Source organism: Protopterus annectens, chromosome 12.part0 (assembly GCF_019279795.1).
Source record: "Protopterus annectens isolate FY-2018-M chromosome 12.part0, PAN1.0, whole genome shotgun sequence".
Classification (NCBI taxonomy): domain Eukaryota; kingdom Metazoa; phylum Chordata; order Ceratodontiformes; family Protopteridae; genus Protopterus; species Protopterus annectens.
In genome coordinates, this window is record NC_056746.1 from 93520830 (window position 1) to 93537846 (window position 17017).

The window sequence follows — 17017 nt, forward strand, 5'->3', positions numbered from 1 at the left end:
TGTACACAGTCATGGAGGGTCTTGAAGCCCTTATTTACTTGCATCATCTGTTCATATTCCAGCCCTGTCTAAAGAGTCAGGTGATAAAAAAGCTTTCCTGCCTCTCCAAGTCTGGGGTCATGGAGGAGGTAATCAAGACTCTGCCAGTGGCAAGCATTAATGTTACCTGCTTTAATTCTGACTGTGCTGATACAATGAGTACTGAAGTAGGCTCAGGTATATACTATATATTATTGCTACACACTCAAGTGTGCTAGCTTGTACTGCATTTAAAGTGATTTTATTACTGTTTTAACTTTTTTTTTTTTGCAAAAAAAAAAAACAAAAGAAAACGTGCTAAGCTTGTTTTTTGCATTTCCTGTTACTAGAGTAGTCCAGATACAGATTTGTTGTATCCCGGACTGTATTGTAAATTTGTGAGTTCCCCAGACCTTTCTGTGTTAGAGGGAAGCCTTCCAGCTTATCAGTGGGAGGGGTGAGCACTAGGTAGCCTATCTACCACAAGAGGAGTAGTTTCTGGCTCTGAAATTGCACTTTTTTGGCCGTTTTGGCAGTTTTTCTATCCCTTTCAACTTTCTGCTTTAAAAGCCCACGATTGCGTAGGTTTGTGCTTGTTTGCTTGCCGCAGCTCCACTAACCTGGGATAAACCATTAGCGGTGCCATAAAGTCTGATCTTCAGTTTGTCCCGTAAATCTTGTTAGTTTTAGATCTTGTTAGTTTTAGATCTTGTTAGTTTTAGATCTTGTTAGTTTTAGATCTTGTTAGTTCTCTTCTTGTTAGTTTTAGATCTTGTTAGTTTTAGATCGTGTTAGTTTTAGATCTTGTTAGTTTTAGATCTTGTTAGTTTTAGATCTTGTTAGTTTTAGATCTTGTTAGTTCTCTTCTCTCTTGCACTTTAATTAAGCTGATTCACCCAGCACTTCATCAGGCTTTTTGTAGCAATTATTGTAGCACATGTAAGTGCTATCAGCAGAAAATGTCCTATAAGGAAACAGCTCCAGTACTTAGTAATGATGACCATCCCTCCTGGCATGTCTAAAGGTCAGTTCACTGTGATTTCTCCTATTATCCTTGTGAACTTGGCCATTCTGAGGCAGTGTAGCAACTGCCTCACGTACACAGACAACCCTCTCCTCTTACCTCCCAACACCCAGACTTGTGAGAGGTGCACTTATATCTCCAAACTGGAAGACATGGACTCTCCAGACAAGACCGGAATAGCTGGTCAAGAGGAGGAAGTCAACACCTGCACCACACCACATGGAACACATAGCCCTCTAGAACACCCACTATCACAGCTATCACATTAAAACACAAACCACACACCCACCTTCATGGAAGCTCTCAATAGCTATCTACCCAAACAACAGAGACCTCCAAGGCAGAAACACACTCAACCACCCCCACACAGCACAAACCACAAGACACATAGCTAACCTACATAGTGTGCCCTCAACCTAAGCCCCTAAGACAAAACAGCTTGCCCAATACACTAATCATAAGTGAGTCAATAGTGAGGCACACTAACTTCCCACTCACTAGGATAAATAAAGAGAAGGTAACAGTCAGCTGTCTATCAGGTACCAGAATCAGACACATAACACATGCACTCAGGTCACTCCACAGCAAGTACAAGTATGACTCTATCATTGTCCATGTGAGTGTGAATGACCTGAGACGTACCTCTCTGGACTACATGTAAAGAGACATGGTGGAGCTCTCGGATTATGTGGCCCAGACAGGTATGACCCTAGCCCTGAGCAGCATCCTACCATCACCCATAATGATACCGCAGTACAAGCAGAAAATAATTGACTTTAAAAATTGGCTAAGTTTCTGGTGTCATTCTAAGGGGATCCAATATCTGTCTGCCTGGGATGAAATGATTGACAGACCTCGATGCTTTGCCAGAGATGGCCTGCATCTGTCACCCTTGGGTTTCTGGGTATTGGCTAAGGCTCTTGTCACCTTTATAGTGCCTTTTTTGGCAGTGTTCCAAAGATCAAACTACCACCGTAACAGCTATAAATAAATGCAATCTGAGGGTCATGCTGCTCAATGCTAGACGTCTAAATCTCAACATGTACTCACTCAAAGCACTCCTCAAAATGGAGAATGTCTATATTTGTGCTGTAATGGAGACCTGGTTTAAAGCAGCAGAAAACACCCCATGCACTACCAGGAATCTATTAGGGTCCAAACCAAGCACTCTCATACTGGGTGACTTCAACTACCCCTGCATCAACTGGGAAAACTACTAATGCACCAGTACACTGGCCCACCCCTTCCTTGAATTCATCAATTCCAATGCCCTGGACCAGCTCATTCTTACTCCCACTAGAGGAAGCAACATCCTTGACCTGGTTATTATTAACATGGGCAAATGTTGCTCTACACCAATAGTCAACTCCTCCCTGATTAGATCCGCCTACAAACTAATCACTATGGAAATCCTCAACTCACCCACACTCCCCACAAAAGTAACCACCATGAAAAACTTCTCCAAAGCTGACTTTGGGCTTCTGAAAACAGAGGTGGCTAACTTCATGGCACCCATGCCAATGGAAAATAGTTGCATGACTGCTGAATCATACACCAATACACTGAACGAACATGTACATAAATGCATGGAACTAGTCATACCCAACAGAATCAAGATGCTCTCGTAAAAAGAAGGAAGCCAATCTGGTGGTCCCCTGCCATTAATAAACTGTACAACAAAAGGAAGAAACTGTTGCAGAAAAAGATGACATCCCAAGGCTGGAAAAACTCCCTTATTATCCTCAAAAACAGTTTTGATCCCTCATCAAAACCTCTAAAGCCAGCTATGAAGGCAGAATTGTGGCAAACACTAAAACAACAACAAAGCCTTTTATAATTATATCAAGAATATCCACGGCAATACCCAGATTTGCTCTGCGCTACTGCACAATGGTACTTTCTATACTGAGCCAACAGATATTGCCAACATACTGGCTGACAGATTCAGTGCCAACTTTATACCTCTCTCCCCCCAAAGGACCATTCATGATACCGGATGAATGCCAGGCAATTGCAGTACAGGTTAAAGCTGCATTGTCCAAGGCCAAGAATACAGCTTCCATGGGACCCAACAATATCCCTGGCTGTGTTCTACATGAACTACAAAGTGAACTGGCACCACATCTGTGTACCCTGTTCACTCACAGCCTCACCTCAGGCTTTATCCCTACTGAATGGTGCACTTCTATCGTCATCCCTGTCCATAAAGGGAGAGCGACTACAGACCCTGGGATTAATCGCCCCATTAGCCTGACAAGTCTGATATGTAAGGCTATGGAGTGCATCATCATGGACCTAATTAACAAAGATATAGGGAATCTCCAAACTCTAGATCCCAAGCAATTTGGTTTTGTAAAAGGTAGATCATACCTGCTCAACCTGGTTGACTTCTTTGAGGCAGTCACCAGAGGTGTGAATGAGTGTAAGGAAGTTCATACAGCGTACCTCAATCTGACCAAGGCCGTTGATACCATACCTCACTTGGGAATTATTGATAAACTCACCAAACTAGGCATCGACCCCTTTATCATTAGGTGGGTTGCAAACTGGCTCACAGATAGAACCCACAGCATGAAAGTAGCAGACTCCAAGTCAGACAGTTGACCAGTCATGAGTGGAGTCCCAAAGGGATCGGTCCTGGGTCATCTCCTATTTGGCATCTACTTCACAGAAGTCCAGGCCAATACGGAGGGACTGAAATTGACCAAGTTTGCAGATGACTGCAAGCTGGTAGCCGTTATTAATTCCCCAAGTGATGCTGACATCCTACAGAAAGGCCTCACTGAGACAAATGACTGGTGTCAAAACCATGGCCTTAAGCTTAACCCAAAAAATGCGATGTCATCCCCTTTGGGAAAAACTCAGTTCCCAAAAATTACCACATTGATGGGAGCCCACTGAACACTGAAAGTGTTATAAGAGATCTGGGGACACAGGTTGACAGCAAACTCTCCTTCGACCACCACATTGCCACTGCAGTCAGAAAGTCCTTCTATGTGGCACATCTCATTACCAAGGGTTTTGCATCCAGGAAGAAAGAGGTCTTCATTTCGCTCCACTCTTCCCTCATTAGACCAATCATAGAGTATAATTTCCCATTTGTCATGTACCTCACTAGACTCCTGCAACAGCTGGAGAGGCCACAGAAGTACCTCACAAAGAGGATCCTAGGCCTTAAACACATGTCCTACATGGACAGACTCAGAAAACTCCAGCTATTCTCTGTCTCATATCATCTACTAAGAGGCGATCTCTGCTTGACTTACAAAGCCATGTCTGACCCAGCTCTGCTAGAAATGTTACATCTAAAGAAATCCCAATCCCTCCACACCACATGCTCCAGAGACCTCAGCCTCATTACCACAATCAACAGAACATACTGGAGGTACAGGTTCATAACCCAGAGACTGCCCATGCTCTGGAATCAACTTCCCATACACATCAAGCAGAGCACCTCACTGGCCCTCTTCAAGAGAAATATTGATCAGTGGATGGGAAATAGAAAGTTCACCCCGGGGATCACTCCAGTGGCACTGGTAACTAACGTCGGGCACATCTATGGGTTAGGCTTGTAAAGGCTCCAGAGTCATTAGCCTAGTGCACACTTATGAATCTATGAACCTGCAGAAGGTGGACTACATAAGGCTTTTATTTCTCAAGAATGTGTGCAGGCATCCTATATTGGATGGCTTGTTCAAGGAAGAGTTTTTTTTGTTTGTTTTGCTTTGTCATGTTTTGTGTTTATAGGATGTGGTGTATGGGTTTACTTTAGTTTTAGGGATTGCTATGATGTTAAATCACTCAATAACATGACCAAAAGGTCGCACGATGAAAATGCTGAGGACTACTTGTTCAAACACCTGGACTTACCCCCCTTCTGGATGCATGATAGCACTTGTTCCTGTGTTCATGCAGGTCAGGAGAGTCAATGTTTGACATTGTTTGGACAAGTAGCCCCCCTCAGTATTCTCATGTAGCAACCTTCTGGTTGTGTTGGTCAGAGATTCAACACTGTAGCAATCACTAAAATAATATTAAACCTGGTGGATGACCCCTTGAATATAAAGCATGCCCTCACCACATTTGGGGACTTCTGTAAGAATCTGACAGAACCCTCTATTATTTCTTCCATGTCCTTGGCCCTCCATGAGTGCTTGCCAAGTCACACAGGAGGATGAACATTCCATCCCAGTGGTAATAGTTTTGCCCAGTTGGTGATGGATCTCTGTACTTTTCCATCTTAACGAGCTGTTACACCTGGGTGGCCAGAATGGACACAAAAAGTCAGATCTTGACGTTTTTAGGCCTTTACCCAGAAAAAAAAATCTATCCAGGGACTAGGCTTTGACTAAAGATCTCTTGAGATAGCTCAGACTTTACTTATTAATTGGGTATTAGATGCTGTTTATCTTTTGCAATATGAGCTAAGATTCTGATGCTGTTTATCCTTTGGAATATAAGCTAAGGTTCTACTCCCACCTTTTAGTTCTATACAGGTTGGAAAACGTCCATCACATATGAGATGGCAATGACTTTAATAAACATTTTTGGTCATCAAGTTCCAGAATGTGACCACAGGTGAGTCATCCCCTTGCTGCTGCAGACTGCTTATATGGTATCACTGGATATGATACACATCTTTTGGACATCAGCATCTGGGATTCACAAAGGAGAATCCTTCAGTTTCATCTAGGTGATCATCTTTTTTAGTACAAAAGGTTTCTGCTTGACCTTTCCTCTGCAGTCATTTGTTGTGGATGGAATATTGGAAGAAAAGTGGCTTATTTTTTCTCCTTGAGGGGGTGAGTGGTTTCCAGTAGCCCCACTGATAGATTTTCTAGCACCATCTCCTACATGCATGCTACCATAAATGCAGTCCATTGATGGACCATAAACTGAGAGAAGCCCTGTCTCATCTTAAAGAAAATCTTAAGATATTTTGTCTTTATCCACATGAAGGTGGAGGCTCTTCACTGCCAGTCACCTCCACCCATGAAGAGGGTCCAAGATGTCATGTTTGGCAACATAGCAGTTGACACATTGGATGGTCTGGGTTTGATGCTGGCCACAATCACTATTTTTACACCTGAGGATGTAGGTATTGCAGCAAATTGTGAGTCACCAGTGACCCCAAATATCACAATCTGGAGTGGTGGACAATTCCCACCAAACTCTGAAGGGCCATCCTGCTCCCAATCCTCTATCAAGTCATGTTTTACTTGAAGTCGGTACATGAGTTATGTTGATGGAACAGTTACTCATCTTTTTGTTGTTATTGTTAGATATTTTGGCTCCCTCACAGCTAAGCATCAGCTGCTCCTAGTATCTGCCTTTGATTTCCAGGGCTATTAAACCATCCCAGATTCCCCTGGACTTACTCTGTGCATGGTATCCATCACCAGCACCGTGCTACTGCCAAGAAAGTGTTTTTTCTCACCCTGAGGGCAGAATGTGCAATGGATGCCAGAAATTAACTGCCCCTCACTTTGAAAAGAGGTTGGCATCAGAAGAATGCCCAACACACCCTCAGGTAGCACCACATGGTGGTCTCTCATATCTTAACCAGAAAAATCAGACCACATGAGTGTACCTCGAGTATGTGCATCTCCATCCTCCACCAAAGGACTTGCACACCCCACCCTGCCTACCTACACTGACAGGTGCCTGAGTAGCTAATCAAACTCTGACCACTTCATAGGTTCATAGGTAGATAATAGGCTATTGGCCCTAGGGCCTATATAAGCCTAGCCAAAAAGGTACCTTAGCTTTTGCCACCCAAGAAAATTATTTTCCTGTGCCCCTGTCTAGCTGAGCCACAGAAGTGATCCCGGGGTGAATTTCCTATTTCCCATCCAATACTCAAGATTTTAGTCTGTTCCAGAGTATGGGAAGTCTCTGGGACAGGAATCTATCCCTCCAGCATGTTCTGTTTATTGTGGTGACAAGATTTAGGCCACGACAGTGTGTAGCTTGGAGGGACTGGGATTTCTTTACGTAGAGCATGTCCAACAGCTCTGGGTTTGACATAGCTTTGTATGTTAGGCAGAGATCGCCTCTGAGTAGACGAAATGCGATGGAGTAAAGCTGGAGTTTTTTGAGACGGTCTGCGTAGGGCATCTATTTGAGGCCAGTAATCCTCTTTGTGAGGTATTTCTGTGGCATTTCCAGTTGTTGTAGATGTCTTGTGAGGTACATACCAAAAGGGACGTTGTAGTCTATAATGGGTCTAATGAGTGATTAGTAGAGGGGAACAATGACCTCTTTTTTTCTGGATGAGAAACCTTTTGTGATTATGTGTGTCATGTAGAAGGATTTCCTAACCACTGTGGTGATGTGATTATCAAAAGAGAGACTACTGTACACCTGTGTCCCAAGGTCTCTTATCACACTTTTGGTGTTAAGTAGACTACCACCTATGTGGTAGTTCATGGGTACAGAGTTTTTAACCAAAGGGGATGACAATGCACTTTTTGGCATTGAGCTTCAGGCCATGGCTTTGACACCAGGCATCTGTCTCAGTGAGGCCCTTTTGTAGGATGTCCACATCGTTAGGAGTTTCGATTATGGCTCCTAGTTTGCAGTCATCTGCAAACTTCGTTAGCCAAAGACCTTCTGTGTTAGCCTGCACTTCAGAGAAATAGATACCAAACAGGAGAGGACCCAGGACTGAACCCTGTGGTACTCCACTTGTCACTGGTCTGATTTGGAGTCTGCTATTTTCACAGTGTGGGTTCTGTGCATGAGCCAGTTGGCAACCCATCTTGTGACATAGGGATTTATACCTAGTTTAGTGAGTTTTTCTATAAGTCCAGAGTGGGGGATGGTGTCAAAAGCCTTGGCGAGATCTAGATAGGTTGTGTGAACCACCTTACCCTCATCTATGGCTTTGGTGACTGCTTCAAAGAAGTCTGTTAGGTTTAGGAGACATGATCTGCCTTTTACAAACCTGAACTAGGTGGGATCCAGAGTTTGGACATTACCAATGTCTTTGTTTATGAGTTCCATAATGATACGTTCCATGGCCTTGCAGACCAGGCTCGTCAGGCTAATGGGGCGGTAGTTCCCGAGATCCATCATGGCTCCCCCTTTGTGGAGGTGGATAACCGTTGGGGTGTGCCATTTAGTGGGAACAAAGCCTGAGGTGAGGCTATAATTGAACATGGTACTTAGGTGGGGTGCCAGTTTGTTCTGTAGTTCGTGTAGAACGCAGCCTGGGATATTGTCACGTCCCATGGATGCTGTGTTCTTGGCTTTGGAGAGTGTGTTTTTTACCTGTGCAGCCGTGATTACTGGAACTTTGCATTCTTCCGGTATATAGATGGGGCCTCTAGGGGGTGAGAGGGAGTAAAGTTAGCATTGAACCTATCTGCCAGGATGTTGGCAATATCAGTTGGTTCTGTATATTTAGTGCCATTGTGCTGTAACTCAGAGCAGATCTGAGTGTTGCCATTGAGATTCTTGACATAGCTATAGAATGCTTTTTGGTTGTCTTTAGAGTCAGTGGCAATTTTATTTTCATAACTAGCTTTGGAGGACTTTATGAGGGATCTCAGCTTCTTACTGAGGCTGACCAGGGAGTTCCTCCAGTTATGGGATTTTACTCTTTTTTGCAATAGTTTCTTTCTTCTGTTGTAGAGTTTGTTTATGGCAGAAGACCACTAGATTGGCTTCCTTTTTTTGGAGGATATCATCTTGGTTCTGTTATAGATAGCATGTTCCATGCACTCATGTAAGTGCTTATAAAGTGTGTTTGTGTAGGATTCAGCAGTCGTATCTCTATTGTCTGTCTGCATGGGTGTCATGAAGTTTGCCACTTCTGTATTAAGAAGCGTGAAGTTGGCTTTGGAGAAGTTTTTTACGGTGGTTTCCCTAATGGGGGGTGGAGGTGGGATGTGGATGTCTAGGGTGATTAGCTTGTGGTTGGATCTGACTAACAAGGAATTGACCTCTGGTGTGGAACACCGGTTGCCCATGTTGGTAATGACCAGGTCTAGGATATTGATGCCCCTGGTGGGGATGTGAATAAGTTGATCCAAGGTGTTGGAATTTATGAATTCCATAAAACGTTGAGCAAAAGAGTTGGTGCATGAGTAGTTTTCCCAGTTAATGGTGGGGTAGTTGAAATTGCCATTATTAGGGTGTTGGGTTGCACCCTAATATTTTCCAATGTATCAAGAAATGAGAAGTGGGACTCCTGGGGCATGGTGGGGGGCCTGTAGCAAGCTACAATTTGGATTGTGGTCTTGCCCAGAGTTAGTTGCACTTGGATAATCTCAGATGCATTTTGCTGTGCAACTAGCCTGGAGGTGTGGATATCCTTAATGAATATGGACACACCTCTGCCTTTAGTGCTTTGGTCCGGGTTAGGTGGCCGAAGGTTGTGGTATGAATTATAGCCTGGTAATGCAGGGGTGCTCTCTGGAGCTTTGAACCAGGTCTCTGTCACTGCACAGATGTCGATGTTCTCCATTTTAAGGACTGCCTTGAGTGAGTGCATTTTGAGGTTTAGACTTCTAGCATTGAGCAGCATTACCCTCAGATTTTGCTTGCTTGTACCTGTTACGGTGATGAATTTGTCATTGACCCTTGCCTACAAAAGGCACTATAGGGGTGGCAAGAGCCTTAGCCAGTATCCAGAATCCCACGGGCTGTAGTCAGTGTTTTCTCTCTCTTCATTACTGGCACATCTGTTTCTGTTATTTCTTCAAATAGGAGAAGACTGGCAGATATGAGACACAATTTCCAAGTGGGTTACTAGTGTGAAGATAGGTGAAGGCTGCCAGCCTAGCCAGATAGAATTTTATAGATAAGTCTGTCATTTGTAAATATTAATATAAGCCACAGGCTTGTTCTCTTAAATGGGAGAAAATGGTGTTAAATGTGGAACTGCAAAAATGTAACAACAGTGCACTCTGCTGTAACAAAGCTGATAAGTCAATTCTTTGATGTCAAAACTCGGAGCCGAGCTGTCTAGATAAAGGCATTCTGCCTATTGTTTTGAGGCCAGAGTTAATGGTTAGAATTTGCATGTATAACTTATTTTATTGTTCTGGCTTTGTGACCGGCTGCAAGATCGAGGGCTATTAACCTCTGAGAGTCTGTTAGCCTGGGAACCAGAAAGAAATGATGTAATCTGAAATGAATCAGTGGTACTGTGTTATCAATTTAAGGACAGAAAGAATGAGAGCATTTGAGCATTTGTCTTGAGAACATACAACTCACCACTCTGCCTGTGTCTATATGTAAGTAGGATTTTAGAACTGTGTTTTCTCTTAGATATAGCTAGGAAATAGGAAGATTAGACTAGTTTGTTTTTCTGTATTTCTCTGTGATCTCTGAACTATTGACTAGCACTGTGTAGTAAGATGTATTGCCTTGTGCTTTTATTATTTGTTATTAAATATTTTTAAACCTTTCAACTGTGGCTGTTTTGTGTAGAGATAATTTAAGCTCTAAGAGTACATTGCATGTATATAGTGATACTGTACCAAGTCACTCCAAATAAGTCTTGCTGTTCAGTCGCACTTACCCTTTGGATAATAATATTGCACAGTAGAATTGGAACCCTTTCATAGGGGCCTTTGAGTAGCTGATAAATATTAGCTGGGTGGTGGGAGTTATTTCTACCGTATAGTCTGGGTAAAAGGGGGACAGCTGGAGAACCTGTGCCTGCCTTCCCCAGGAGTGCCTGTGTAGTTGTATAAACTCTTATCTCAAAGTGTGTGAGTGTGTGTGTGTGTGTGTGTGTGTGTGTGTGTGTGTGTGTGTGTGTGTGTGTGTGTGTGTGTGTGTGTGTGAGCTACTTGGGCAGGGGCACGAAGCACTGGTTGGACAGAGAGGGTGCTGGAGGTTTTAGCTTGCCCACTAGGCTGAGATCTGGACCCTAAATCTGTGCCAGGAGGGAGTCTTATTGGGGACCTGGAAAGAAAAGGAGAAACCAGCCACAGACTGACTGTGATCTCTGTGTGCTCTTAAGGGAAATTGTACTTTACTGTGTGTGTATTTATTATCCTTTCCCTATATGGATGCCCGTCATGGGTGTTAGTGTTGAGGATTGAGGCCCCTTGATTGCTGGGCCAGTGCACGAGCATCACAACTAGCTACATTAACTTTTTGGCTTCAGGTCACTCACTGTCTATTGAAAGATGACATTGTCTAAGGCTACTCCACAGAGATGCCCCAATAATTGCTTCTAGAATATCTCTAGTGCCAAATACCTGTGCCATAGCTGCTTGATTACTGTGTTCAGACTTTCACTAACCATTATAACTCAAACAGTGAAGTCATGGCTCAAATCTCCTTTGGTCCTCGGTACTTCAAGTTTTTGCCCTCTAAACTTTTCTTCTTGGTAGCCATTTGGCTCCTTTTAGCCTGGTGATTTTTATTTCTTGGGATTGATCCCAATTTTAGACTCTTCAAGGAGGAATCCTCCAAAGATCATCTGAGTGTAGTAAGAATATATCTGGTATATGTAAGAATAAGGGCACTCCATGGCAGATTGCAATCACCTTCCCACATCCCCCTGTGCGTGGATGGCCCCTCTACCTTATGCCAACTGCTAAAGTTCACTATTAGTAGGTTAAGCATATTTACATTTCACTTGTAAACAGTGTGTGTCTAATAACTGTTTTTAATTGCTTTGTGAAAGTTGCTCATTCAGTGCATGAGGTGAACTGCTGGACACATGAGCTGTCCTAGTATGGTACATTTTGTCGTGAAGGGCACTGACATAGGGTGAAAGTATCCCAACTATGAAAGTTCAAAAATATCATAATGGGACAGAAAAGAAGACAAGTCCTAAACTGCAGACCAGCTTAGGTGGTTTCATTATAGATCAACTGATCTGACAAGAATTTATGTTATCTTGCTGGACTTGTCAAGCTTATTTTGGTATAAGTGCTTTACCAGCGAAGTTAGCTTGTGTATCATAAACCTGTTTCAAAGTGCAGTTAATTTGCTTACTTGAGTTAAAAGCTGATCAGAGATGAGAAGTATTCTGTGCTATATGATGTTTATGAAGTTCTGAGCTTGACTAGGATGAACACCTATTGATTAAGAAAATAAAAATCAATATCCCTCCCCAAAGTTTCATCATGTGAAGAGAGTATGTTTTGTTTTCTACTTTATGGGAATAGTTGTTCAGAGTATCGCAAAAGAAGCTAAAGTGAAGACAATGTTGATATCAACCATATCCCTTATAATTAGATTTCTGAAACTGGAGTTAAGAGGTCTACACAGAAATCAGATAAAATAGGGCAACCTGTGTCACTTCCCAACCATGTGGTAAAAGACCCTGACTATGACCCAGATGGCTCAGTGAGTAGAGGTTTAGGGTCTGGAAGGGCCAGGCTGAAGAGGACAAGACAAAGCAACTAACACCAGCCAGTCCATTGTAGGGGGATTCCTTGCTGCATTACTGGTTTAGTTATTAATTTATTTGACATTTGTTAAGCATGGAAAGTTCGACTGGGCAGAAGCCCTTTATCAGTGGAGACCCAGGGAGAAATTCTCCAAACATAAAAATTAGTATGTGTACACAAAAACAAAGTTAGCAAACACAATTAAATTTCAGCATCAGATAGCTAGGTAATAAAATAAAACAAGACTGAGGACAGAGAACTTTACTTACATAAGTTTGCTTATAGACAGAGACAGCCAGGAGAAAAGTGTGATGCAGATGAGGCAGATTATACTGGGTATAATATTTAAGGAAAATGTGAAGTGATGGCGAAAGTAGTATTAGTTTGATAGTGAGAATAAAGGATACAGAGATGAAGAGTATATGAACAGGGGTAGTAATGGGGTGATGTTAAGGTAAGTAGAAAGGAGAACTGAAAAAATAAAAATAATAATAAACCCCAGAAGGTCAGTGTAGGCACTGGAAGTGAGGAACATAGGAGGAGCGGCAGTAAATAAGTAGGTAATAATAAACCCCAGAAGGTCAGTGTAGGCAGTGGAAGTGAGGAACATAGGAGGAGCGGCAGTAAATAAGTAGGTTATAGAAGGAGAAAGAAGATGTGGCCACTGCAAGTTAGGCAGAGTTAAGGCAGGAACAGAGCCAGGTGTTGAGGAGTCTTTCTTTTTGTATTTTATTTTTAAATTGTGAATGTTTGGTATGGATGTGACATTTAAGGGGATTTTGTTCCAGGCCAAGGCCACTGTGTAGCTGTATAAGCTGTGGTCTGTGGATCTATTAGATTTACAGATGTTAAGAGAAGTTGGTCAGAGCTCTGGAGGGAGTGGTTAGGGATATAATAGGTGATGATGGATGAGATGGATGGGCAGGAAGTAGGTTTATTTAGTATGAAATGTGTAAGGGCTACTTGAGAGATAAGGAGATAGTTGAGGTCATTCAAGCCAGTCTAAGGTTTTTAGAGACAGACAGTGGGGTGAGTTGAAGGGCTGGTTAGTAGAAAATCTGGCAATTTTCTTATAGATCGCATTTTAGTTGATCATTAACAATAACACAAAGGAGTTTGGTGTGTGGCACTACTTCTATCTTGATGTTATCAACAGATGTGGTAGCAAAGATTGGTTTGAAGTAGCATTCAGTTTTTTTGGGAGAAATAACAGTAGTTTGGTTTTATTAGGTGTAGATCAATATGCATGTGTATATACCTTTATGAAGCTGTCCAAGGGCTTGCGCTAGAGTACAAGTACTGAGCACGTGCGAACCTGACTGCCATTTTGTAGTTAGCTGTTCAGATGTGAACATATATGTATGTAAGCTCTGTTTGCTAACTATTTCGTCCATATTTAAAGATGCTGCTATCCATCCTGATGTGTTTTTATGTATTAAAGCATCTGAACGAAACCCCAAGCCTTCTTATTATTTGCAATAGAGATGAATAACTGACATTAGGGTTGAGTTGAAGATGATTGTCTTTGGCCAGGCTTAAACGAATCTGTTTCCATCACTTGTTTTTTAAGATTGAAGGTTTTAGAAGGATAATGGTTTAAAAAGTTATAGTAGTCACAAACAACATTTGGTACACACATATTATTGTATTTTGTGTAACTTGTATATATATATATATATATATATATATATATATATATATATACATTTATTATAATGTAAGTTTATATTTTATATTTTATACTTATATATATATATATATATATATATATATATATATATATATATACACACACACATTATTTATTATACTGTATATTTGTTCTATGCATTTTTTAATATACTGTAATTAATTTTAATATACTATAATTGATTTATTTATAGATGTACACAATATACATTTATTTTTACACAGATTTTATATGCATTTATATATATTTTATATATATTTATATACATTATATACATTTTATATACATTTTATATGAATTACATCTTGTATATTAGATAACAATAAGGTTTTGAATGAATTGTAGGTGTTTATATGAATATATCACTTTAAATGTAGAAATGGTTATTGTTCATGAATTATTCATGAGACTTGATTCTGATTAGTTCACTAATTAACTTCTGGATTATAAATGTAGTATCTAATTGGGCATGCTCTATCTTGATAAAGTCTCTAATACTTGGAGATGAAAGTGCTTGATTTTTTTGATTCATTTTGTTTGTTAAATAAAGTTTTTTAAGCACTACTAAGTTGCTTTTTATTTAATTTTCATTTTAACTCCATTCCTCTACAACCGAGGCTTCTTTGGGATTGTGTCTGGTTTTGGATTTACAAAGTTTATAGTTGTCTTTAGGTCAACTTTCAATAGAGTTAACGGATTTTTCAGTGATGAATTTAAGGTGTAGCAGATTATCGGAACAGCAGATGAACGTGGAGTCATCAGTGTATTGTGTAAGCATAGACTAAAGGCAGGATGAATGTAGATTGTTTATACAGATGTTAAACAGAATAGGTCCAAGGATGGAACCTTGCAGTACCCTTGTGTTGACCCCAGTGTTTACTATGAGGAATTGGGAAAAGGAAAAAAAGCCACTTGACTGATTGGTGTCGATTGGAACGTCAGCTAGAAAACCAGTTGAGAGTAGATTTACAGAAACCAAGAGCAGATATTTTAGAGGGAAGTTATGGGTGAGAGACTGTATCGAAGGCTTTGGAAAGGTCATGAAAAAGGGAAGATACCAGGTTATTATTTTCCATGAATGAGAGGAAGACTGTGGTTATGCCGTGGTAAGGGCAAAACCCATGATGGGGATGGAAGGAGTAGGTTTTTGTGTACAAGATATTCAAGGAGTGGTTTGTGTATGCATTTTTCGAGTATTTTTGAGAGAGGAGACAGAATAGCCATATGCCTATAGTTTGTGAATTCAATAGTTTCCATCTTTGAAAAGTAGAATAACGTAACTGTTTCCAGATAGAAGGGCTCTAGATTCTTGAATTGATCTGTTAATTAGCATGGAATCAGGTAGGCTTATTTTATTTATTTTATTTGACATTTGTTGACCGGTTGGTCTGGCTAAGCAAGTGCCCATTTTCAGCAGAGACCTGAGGAGAAAAGCTCCAAATAATACAATACAATATATAAGTAGTTCACGTGAGTATAACAGAATACAAATAAGTTGAGAAAGCCAAACCACATAATGTTACCATATGTGGTATTGCGATGCTAACATGTTAGCAATTACTAGGTTTACATACAGTCACATACTACAAATACAAGTTTAAAGTAGATTTTCATATTGAGGCTAGGTGACAGTAAGGAGGAGTCGGTAAATTCTGATGTTTGGTTCTAGTAGAATAGAAATGAAGTTACAATTGGAGAGTAGATGAAGTTAAAGTTACAGGGTAAGCTAAGGAAGTGTAGAATTAGAGACGGATGAAACACTGATTCATGACTGTAATGTTGGTTGTAGAGTCATAGAGGAAAGCATAGAATTAGAGAGAGGAGGGGAGATAAGTTAGGAGGGTTAGAGGATAATTCAGAGGGGAGCTGAGGATAGCTCAGAGGGGGTATGGAGATAAGTTAGGTCATGAAAGAGGCAGGTTCAAGAGTTTAGCAGATGTTCTTTTAGTGTTTTTTTTAAACAATTTGAATTAGGTATTAGTCTAACATATAGAGGCAGTTTGTTCCAGACACTTGCGACCGTGTGGCTGTATGGAAGTTTCCCTACGGATTTCTTAGGTTTATATATCTGGAGGAAGAATTGGTCTGAGCTACATGGTGTATGATTAGGGACATAAGGAGAGATGAGGGAGGAGACAGCAGGACAGGTGTGGGGTTGGTTTAGTATGAGGTGGGTGAGGTGAAGTTGTGGCAGCAAGAGCTGATGGTGAAATTCCAGGCAGTGTAGGTTTTTTAGTGCCAGGCAGTGGTAAGACTGGTTAAATTAGTTGCAAATTTGGCAATTTTATTGTAGGTAAATTCAAGTTTAGTCAGTAGGTTAGTTTAAGGGTGTGTAAGGATGGGGCTAGCATAAAGAAGTACAGGAAGTAAATAGGCATGAGCAACTGCAACATTGGAATCATTAGTCAGGAATTATGTTGTAAAGCAGGGCAAGTATTTGTGAGTCTTTTTAATGCAGTTATGTATGTGGAGATCAAAATTAAGTTTATCATCCATTATGACTCCCAATAGTTTAGTGTGAGGTTCTACTTTAATAAGTGCATTATTTAGTGAGATGATAGAGAAGGAGGATTTGAGGTGTTGGAGTGTCTTAGGGAGGAAGAGAAGGAGTTTAGTTTTGGTTGGATTCAAAATGAGTTGGTTGGAAGTGAGCCTTTTTTGAACTGAGTGTAGAGATTCTTGGGTGAGAGTGGGAAGGTGAGCTAAATTGTCAGAAGTGGAGATTATTGTTGAGTTGTCTGCATACTGTATGAGAGAAGAGTGTGGACAGGCTAGATTAAGACTGTTAGTGAAAATATTGAAAAGGAGGGGTCCACGGATGGAGCTTTGGGGAACCCCGGTGTGGACTGTAAAGAAAGGGGTGGATATAGAGAGACATTTCATTGCCTGATGTTGGTTAGAGAGGTAGCTAGAGAACCAGGAGAT